This window comes from Gossypium raimondii, chromosome 4 (assembly GCF_025698545.1).
Source record: "Gossypium raimondii isolate GPD5lz chromosome 4, ASM2569854v1, whole genome shotgun sequence".
Taxonomy (NCBI): Eukaryota; Viridiplantae; Streptophyta; class Magnoliopsida; order Malvales; family Malvaceae; genus Gossypium; species Gossypium raimondii.
Window position 1 is genome coordinate 35,545,126 of NC_068568.1, and position 10,747 is coordinate 35,555,872.

The window sequence follows — 10,747 nt, forward strand, 5'->3', positions numbered from 1 at the left end:
AGTTGTTTCTCCACTTTAATTTTTTACTTATTTGTACCATGACTACTACTCATAATCGATTTTAAATGATTATATAAATTAATATTTCTTTCTTTTCACTTATTAAACATTTGTTATAAAAAAAAGTACGGAATACGAAAAAAATCTGCTAGGTTAGCACAATTCCATCTACTGGTTAGCACGTTACTTGATGTTTGTCTAGGGTTTAACTATTTTGTGGGGATATTTGGATCTAGTGATTCTTTTACTAAAGGGTAAAATGGAGGAGGATCTGGCCAACTTGAATATTTCTGAGGAAGAAAAAGCACCATTATGGGGGCAAGGGAATGTAGATGTGATTGAAGAGGATTATAGGCTTTGCTTGGTGGGAAGGGTGTTAACGGATAGTGTGGTGCACTTCCTTTCGACGAGGAATACACTTGCAGACCTATGGCATACACTGGGAGGAGTTGCTATTTCAGATATTGAGGAAAAGAGTTACTTTTTCCGATTTTATTATGAGATTGATGTAAAGAGGGTAAGTGAAGGCATGCCATGGACATTTAATAGATCTTTGATTATCTTTCTTCCAACATGTCAGTAAAAATGACAGTCATACATCTCATGAAGGTTGTCAAAGCATTACACAATTCGAATGGCATACGTTTAAAGGCATACATACCAAAAAGACATGTAAAAGTAATTTTTTCTTGATCATTGGAGTGTATAGGAATCTGATGGTATCCAGAGTATCCATCAAGGAAATAATACTATTCTTTTTCGGCTAATCTGTCAAGCATCTAATCAATAAAGGGAAGAGAAAAATGATCTTTTTTCATCGTGTCGTTTAATTTCCAATAATCAATGCATATCTTCCATCTAGTTACTATTCTTGTTAGGGTTAACTCATTTTTATCATTCTCTATGACCGTCAATCGTCAATCGTCAATCGAATATTGCATAAACAATACCAGTATCCAACCACTTAAGTAATTCTTTTTTTCACTGCTTCTTTCATGGATGGATTTAAACATCATTGAACGTCCACCACTAGTTTTTTTTCCTTTTTCTAATCTAATCTTGTGTTGACATAATGTGGGATTGATTCTCTTAATATCTGCAATAGTACATCCAATTACTTTTTTGTGTGTTCTCAGTACACTTAATAACCCCCCTTCTTGTTCTGTGGATAATCCCGCGACAATAATTACAGGCAATGTATTTTGCTCTCCCAAATATCTATATTTCAAGTGGTCAGGTAAAAGTTTCAACTCCAAAACATGTGGTTTGATAATAGAAGGAACCATTTTAGTTGTAGCTGGATTTATCTGTTCTAGTTGTTCTCTACTTTTATGCCACCAGTCGAGCTGAAAGGCCAATTCGTTATTTTCTTGTTCTGGATCATCTATCATTTCCTCCTCTGTTTCATCCTCATTCAGCTCGATGAAGTTCAACACTTCTGATTCAGAATTATAAGTCATTCTTTCTTGGAATATAAACTCTGTTGTTTTAACAGTTTCGGTCTCCTTGCTCATACCCCATGTAAGTTCATTGCTACTGACTTTCTCCAACAGATTGACTATTTCTTGTCCCATTTTTGACTAAATACTTTCTCTAGCTATGATTTAAATTTACGTTTACTTTGTCCATCCAATCCATCATAAAAATGTTACAATTGTACTGCAAAGTTAATGCCCCCTCCCAATATTGACCGAATAATTAATTTAAACTTTTCTCATGCACATCCCAATGTCTCAATAACATCTTGCTTGAATTTAAATAGCTTCGCATATGTGATGATTATTGTAGTCATATGCACAACTCAGTGTAGGAATAATTGTACAAATTCAATCCATGTCGTAATAGTGTCTGTTGGAAGTGCATCTAACCAAGCCTTTGCTTGTCGTTCTAAGGCAAATGGAATTAATAATAATTTGATAACTTTCGCCCTCACGTCGACATACACAATTGTGCTACATATGTGTACAAACTACTGGAGGAAAGCTATGTGGTCCTTATTCTTGTAAATGTTAAACCTGATTTTTGAAGAAATACATGTTAGTAATGCAGGGTTTAATTCAAAATTAGGATTCTTAATAAAATGTCGAGTAATACTAGGCCTAACCAGTTCATGTCAAAGGGAACTGCCCCTAACACTTGCATCATCTTACTAAATTTAATTAAAAAATTAAGTAGGAAGAGATATGTCATGAATTAAGTTTCAGAGGGTTATTTTTGCGAACTTCCCTTAGAGCTATCTTGTCACAAGTACTCATTACTCTATACGAACACTACCACTTATAAGGAAAAGAGAAATGTTAATAAAAATAAAAATGACTAAAGTCAAAATCGTATATATAATTTAAAAATTTTCTAATTATTCTATTAAACGTAAAAATTAAAACAAATCTAGTAACATTGCCTCCCCGGCAATAGCACCAACAACTTGACCACATCCGGACGTACTAGCGTTTAGAGTGTAATTCCTACAACCAAATATTAGAGTTAGGCGGTTTCTGCAAGTATATGGGTTAGGTTGTAATATAGTTTATACAACAAAGTATGGAAGTACTTCGAGGATCGTACCCAAGGGAGGCGAAACTAAATGAATTCTAACTTTGACGTTAATAGATCTAATTAGTATTTTACCTAAATTATATTATGATAAAACCTAAAGTGAAGAAAAATTATATTGTATGAACAATAAATAAATTTCATGAAAATAAAGATGAAAAACTAATTTGTAGATTAAATCAATTCTAAGAACGGAAGACTAACTCGCTTCAGTGGTCACAACTAATTCCTATTTTGAGTTCTATTCAATCAACTAGTCATTAACCTAGTAAGAACTCTCGATTTTCCACTAAACTAATGAGTCGACAAGAACTACTTATCTCTCGACCTCATAGTTTAGACCGAATTGGGGTAAGGTGTTCACAGATAGGCAATACCAATTTTGGGTTCATTCCCACCTAGATAACTTCCTAGGGTTGTCAGGCCTAGGGTTTTAAGTTCGTCCTATCCCAACTAGCTGATCTGCTAAGAAACCCTACATAAAAATTAATTACTCTCACATCCACTTGTTAATACCCCATAAAAGGACTAGTTCCTCATGGATCTCATAAACAACATAAACTTGATTGAAAAGATGAACATGAATAATAAATCAAGAATAAGATTTAAGAAGAATCCTGATTTTGTATTAAGAATTGTAAGCACAGAAATCCACAAAGAGTTCATGAATCCACAACCAAATTCTCTAAAGAACGAAAACAAAGTGAAAGCAAATTACAATATTGAAAGAACCTAAGTACAAAATAAATTAAAGAAACTAAAACTAAAACTAAATAAAAGCTATCACCTAAAACTAGAATAAAATTTGTTTATGAAGTGTTTAGAGAAGCCTATTTATAGATTTAAGGTTGGTCATCTTCCATTGACCTAATTCAGCTAACGTTTTTACGTTAAAATTTGTTGTGTGGACCAAAATACCCTTGACTCTTTAATATTCCTCTTCAGGTTGGTGTCATAACATCTTCTGGTCTATGTCGCGACACTAATGGCAGTTTTAAAAGTTGTGACTTGATTTCAAGTTTGTTTCGTGACACCCTCTAGCTATGTCATTACACTAAAAGCAGCTTTGCTCTTTTGGGTACTCTGCTCACTATGTTGAGACGTCGACCCTCCATATTGAAACATTAAGAGTAGTCTTATGATCTCATACCTCTAAATGATGTCCTGCACACTCACCGAATACGTTAACCTTCCTTTAGGCCTATTTTGTCCCTTAAAGTCATATAAATAGCTCAAATCACACTTTTTATCATTTATGTACTGAAAACGAAAACTAAGTAAAAATATAATGAAATTATTTTTATACAAGCTCCTTAAGCACAAAAAATGGTTTAATCTGCTACAACAAATTGCGGTAGATCACATATGTCTAATCGATCCCTCCGTTACCTTTTTGAAACCATAAATGAATTGCATGCTGAATCAAAATGAACAAATTGAATAGAAATGGAGGAATGGAAAACATTCAGAAATGGTTACGGTTTTCTCCGAAATGGAGAAATGAAATAATTTGGAAATGAATTTGGTTTTCTCAAAATGGAAATGGAAATGAAAATGAGAAATAATTCATTTGCAAATGAACATGGATTTCTCAAAAGTGATCGGAAGAATGAGTTTGTCTTTTTGAGCTATTTTAAATCCAGAAAATAAAAAATAAACCATTCGGTCATAGTGAATAAGTTAAACGGCTAAATATTAAATATATTTTCTCAAAATTTTACGAGGTTAAAATTATCATAATTATATCGAGAGTAAAATTGGGATGAGAGAAATTATTCTATATATATTTATTGAATTTTATTTTGGGAAATAGAAAAACAAATATTAGGTTGGATCAAATTATAAAGTATTGGGTTAAAATCCCTTTAAAATCTTTTCCTTTAAAGTTTTACAAGCATGATCTTCATAAAATACAATTGAAATAAATATGAATTGTAAATCCTTTAGAAATTAACATAAATAAGGTTATACATTTCCAAGGAAAATGAAAACATAAAACCTCCACTAGAAACTCTTAAAACCATATTAAGCGTAAACCTATATGTATCTGCAACATCATATACATATACACATAATTAGACCAACATGAATCATTCGAAGTAACTAATTTGATACATTGCAAAAACATAATCACTTCACTGAGGTTTCATTAAATTAACGGTTTCAAAAGAATAACTTTAAAACACAAAATTCATTTCTTGGAAATGACACCATCTTGACACCACCTCCATGTCATGCATAATACAAAATACTTACAAACCTCACGGCAAAAGATGTCATCTGGTGTAGTCTTCGAAAAGTCCTTTACTCTGTCAGCGATCCTAAGAAGGAAAGGTAACTAAATAAGTTCAAAGAACTTAATGAGTTCCAGAGCAAACATCTCAATAGCTATATATATACCAATAAACTGTTAGAGTATGCCCAAAGATCAATCATTAGATGGTTGTAATAACATACTTGATTTATCATGTTTATTAATATAAGGCGTTACTATTATTATTTTAGTTTCTTTTCTGTGTGTATAAATAAACAGTTTTATAATAATGTCCTGAGAATAATATGATTATTCTTAAAAGGTCCTTAGTCAAGTATTATTGTTGGATAGGACAACAATAATGCATTAAGACTAACATATAGTTGATTGATGATAAAAAGTTGTCATTGATATGGAATGTCAAAATCGATGCATGAATATGTGTGTTAGAGAACAACATATTGGATTGACCCGTTATGAGTATGTTTCTTGGATTATTATGTAATTGTCACAACATTATTCATAGTGATTAATATGTATATGATCCTCTGACTTGAGATCATCATAATCTCAACATCGTGAGTTGTATATTTTGATACAGTCAAACGTACACCATAACTGGTTGTTCTATAAAGGCTGATGTTGGATATACCACGATCTATGTAGAGGGATATGGTTGGTCGATATAGGATAAGTCCCTCCTACATAATGGGAGTAATATCTTAGGCCACTTGATTTAGTGAGACTAGAAATGCATGGTCATGCTCAAATAAGCTGATATGAGATGTCATACTTATTTGTTTATCATAGTCTACTTAAGATATCAAGAAACATGGAATAGACTATGCAAGTGTGACTATTCCATAACTTGTGTCCAATCCAGAGATAAAGGACTTAAGGATTATTTCATGAAAGGTTAATCATAAAAAGGTTATGTCGAATCATGATTTCTTATGACTTAGGTAGCAATGATGCATTGCTAGGTGCCACTCATTGTTTGTAACATTGGAATCGTTCTAGTATTATTGCTAACGTTACAAGAACCTACAGGGTCACACCCTATAGTTAAAATGAACGAAATAAAACATAGTTGGTATTGTGTTTGGTTGTCGCTTGAATTAAATTAATTATAGAATTAATTTAATTGGGTAATCAAATATCGAACACATTACGTACAAGGTTGTTGTACGCATAATGGGAACATGAATTTGGTTAGTATATAAATTCAAATAAATATATAGTTTACCGAAATCATTATTATAATTAATGTAATTATAATTTTCGGTTTAAAACATTGTTATATTTATTTAATTTCTAGAAACCCTAAAAATAGATATAAAAATCCCATTTTTTCTTTGCTTGGGGTTTAGCAACCGTCAAAGCAAAATCTTTTCCAAAAATAGTTTTGGGATTCCTTCCATTCATTGTCAACTGGGTGGATTACGTAAAGGCCGGAATCATGATAGATTGCGGCTTGGTTCGATAGTAGATCAGATTACTCGTTGCTGAGGCGTTGCTGTCTACTCAAAAAAAGATTCGGTAATTTCGAAACCTTTATTTCACCCCGATTCGTTTCCTCACACATGGATCCATGGTTAGGATTGCCGGATGTTTTTTTTCGCTGCGCCGTAGGGGTGCCGGCGTTCCAACATAAACCGTTCCAACTCAGCAAGTCATACAATTCACCCATTGGTGCATACAATACACAAACAGACTTACTACAGCACTATATCTTTAACGCATACACTACGCCCATACAACCATGCAAACAAATTTATTCGTGCTAGCCACACCCAAGTCTATGATTAAGCCTTAGCATTCATTTTATTCATTCCATCATGATTTGCCAATCTAATTTGCACTAATTCTTGCCCTACTAGAGGCTACGTTATCCATTTTCATGTATTGCGATCTGCTAGTTCAATGCTCATTTCATTGAAAGCATCATCATGATTTCATTTTCATAACTTAGTTCATATTGTTCATTCCAGAAATAATGGGTGGTGGCATAAACACGAAGTAAGGCCCTTACTACATTTACATAGAAAACTAACACAGACTTATAACCACGAACCTTTCTTACCCATACACAAACATATCATCTTATACTCAATCAAACATAAACGAGAACATTATACACACATGGAAGCAATAAGAAATTCATCAGAAAATGCAGCAAGATTAGACAACAGGACTCTTGCCCTTATCACGAGAGTTTTCAAAAGTTTTTTGAGCTATAGTATAAAGAGTTAATTTTTCAAATCATTTTACAAGAAAAAATAAACAAGTTAAATAAGAACATTAACCGGAAACCTAGAATCTAGAAGTTTCCTCCCTTACACCTCAAACCTAGAATCTAAAAGTTTCTTTCCTTACACCTCAAACTGACCCTAAAGCATAAAACCTTAGGGTCCCATAAATAACTATGGAAATAACTTGAGTTTCGTCCATTTTTACTAAGTACCAAAAATGATGGAGTCGGCTGAGTACAACGAACCCAAAATCTTCAAGCAAGTCTTAGGTCTAGGATTTTCCGAGAAAAAATTTTAGAGAAAGTTTGGGAAGAAAATATGGTTGCCAAAAAAAGTATAAAACTTGCTTAGGAAGCCAAAATTGCTTTATAAAAATATACACAGAAGGAAAACTTAGTGGATAAGTCTGATTTCCCTCCAAACCCCTCATTCATTGTGGCTAAGCACTTCTCTCTCTTCATAAATGCGGGTCTGACATGTTATAAAAACTTGGTCCTATACTAATCAAATTCTTGTTCGTCTAACCATATTGTTCAACCAGGATAATAAAATAATAATAAAGCACATGATTCTTTTCAAATTAAGGTATTAAAACTAAGGGTCAAACATTTCATTTAACAACTAGGGTGGCGTATACTCTTCAGAAGAGTCTGCCAAACCACCAAACTCATCTAATGCAGACTTTGCTTGAAGGTGCAACCATAGACTCGTATACTTAGTCAAATTTAATACCTACCCACTCAGAACTTAATTTATATGCCTTACTTCTATAAATAATATTCGACCACTAAGGCTTCGTCGGGCGAGATGTTACAGTATGTTCATGCATATATGAGATAAGCATACCATATAGATTAGGGAGAATGTCACATGTACTTGTCATGTATATATTGATTATTCATGATTGAAACTAGACATGAAAAACCTTGCATATTTTTTTTAAATATTGAATGAGAAAAGGTCTCTAAACAAGACCTACGGCATCCATCAATGGTCTTTTATGATGGCATGAAATGAACCTACCCTAAGGTAGACGTTGTCATGTGGATCTCATTGAGGAGAATTCCTAAAAGTAAGCAGAATTGTTTTATGATCATGTGATGGTTTGACTGGCCTCTGTGGTAGGTATTATCTTGTGATATATCAAGAAATTTTGTCTTCAAAGAGCATAACTAGTCACAGTATGATACTCAATGAGATTATCCCAAGATTACTCATTTATGGTATATGATGCGATAGGTGTTACGTTGATGTTTATACACTCAAGATCATCTAGTTAAGTAACTCCCTAAGGAGCTATACTTAAGTTAGAATGATGGTCAAAGATTATACGATTATTAGTACATATGAATGCCTAAGGAATTAGGTTCATGTACTAATTGGATGGAAATCTATCTTCTTACTAGTTGATTAAGATCACCCAATGTAGCTTGATTCAATGGGTGTAGGAATTATCGTTGCAACGACTTACAAATGTTTTCAAGGTTTAATGTAAGATGCATGCATCATCTTAATGCATATCGTAATGTTGCACAATGTTTTCAAACATTTGCTTAATACAAAGATATTAATATATGAATTTTTATTTTCAGTTCAAAAATGACACCAACTCTCTTATTAAACATATTCACTGAAAATAAAATGTCGATAATAACTATAAGGAATGGAAAAGGAATATGATAATTATCTTGAGCTGTGAGAAACTTAAACAGTTATTGATAATAAGTGCCCTCTGGCCACTCAAGTTGAGGCTAGAAAATACTGGGGGAATTTGAAGAGATAAATCATTGTTATATGCTAGCAAGTGTGACCAACACCCTATATAAGCAACTAGAGAGTTGTAAAATTGCCAAGGTAATTCTGGATAAGCTAGAAGACATGTTCAGAGGCCAAACTACATTGGCTTAACAGTCTGTTATAACTAGCTTGATTAATGCCCAGCAAAAGCCTAATACTCTAGTCAAATAACGTATATAACTCTTATGGGATACTTTTAGAGATCACAAGTAATGAGGCAAATTTGGATTAAAACACTCAAATTGAGATGGTGTTCAAGAGCTTTCCCAAGGACTTTGTCGGCTTTCGGGCCAAATATAACCTTGGAAAAAAAAATTTTGACTCTTACACAACTTATGAATGAATTATAGTCTTATTAGTTGATGTTAAATGGCGACCAGTTGGTCCGAAGAGTAGAGGCAAATATAGTTATCATTTTTTTACTCAAAAGGGAAGGGAAAACACGCTAAGAAAGGCAAGGCTAATGTCTCTAGGTCACAACAAGTGGAAAGGAAGAAAACTAAAATGCCTAAAGACGTATCTAAGTCTAATTGTTTCTTCTATAGTAAGAAAGGACATTTCAAAACAAACTGTAAAATCTTATTTGTAATAGATGAATGTTGAATAATCTCCATTTTATCAAACCAAAGATGTACATATTTCTTGAGACTGAAATACCAAATAAGAAACTTAAATCTTCTCACTCTAATCAGGCGTACCTTTGGCATTTGAGACTTGGTTATATTAACCAAAAAAGGATCTCTAGACTTGTGAAATATGACATCTTAAGTTTGTTTAAAGAAATCGATCTTCCACAATGTGAATCTTACTTGAAAGGTAAGATGACCAAGTGATCTTTTAATGGAAAATGAATAAGGGTTGTAAAACCCCTAAAACTTGTGCACATCGACGTATGTGGTCTCATGAAAGTTATTGTAAGAAGTGGTTACGAATATTATGTAACCTTCATTGGTGATTATTCTAGATATGGGTATGTATACCTTATGCACCACAAGAGTAAAACCTTTGATAAATTCAAAGAGTTTCGTGAAGAAGTGGAGAAACAACTAGGTTTACCTATAAAGACACTTCGATTTGATAAAGGTGGGAATATTTATCTGATGAGTCCTTAGGGAACCTTATAGCGAATGAGATTTTGTCCTAATTAACCATGTCGGGCATTCTACAACAAAATGACGTGGCGGAGAGAAGGAATCAAACATTGTTAGACATTATACGCTCGATGATAAGTTATTTGAAGCTATCAATCTCTTTTTGGGGATATGCGATACAAATGAGTTGTTATATTCTGAATGATATGCTAACTAAGACAGTATTAAAAGCTCCATACGAATTGTGGCATGGCAAAAAGCCAAGTTTAAACCGTTTGAGGATTTGGGGATGCCCAACCCACGTATTAGATAAAGATGCGAAGAAGTTGGACTCATGGATAGAATTGTGCATATTTGTAGGATATACAAAAGGATCAAAGGATGGTTTATTTGATAACCTAAAAGAGCAAACTATTATAATGCCAACTCTTGCTACTTTCCTTGAAGAAAGCTACATGAATGACTTTAAAACTTGGAGTAAAGAGGTATTTGAGGAACTTTCGTGAAATAGAAAAAACCCTATAGAAATGGTTACAGAACCAACTATTAACAGTAGATCTACAAACGATCAGCAGCATAGTGTATTTCGTTGAAGTGTGAGGGTTTCTCACAGTCCTGAGTTCTTTCAATCCGGCGTAAGTGTTTTTAACACTGAATATGCCAAATAGAAAGACGATAACCCACTCTCATATAATGAAACGATGTAGAGTGTTAATTCCAAGCTCTGGGAAATAGCTATGAAAGTTGAGATGGATTCTATGGACTCCAACTTAGTGTGGGAACTTGTAAACTTACTGGAA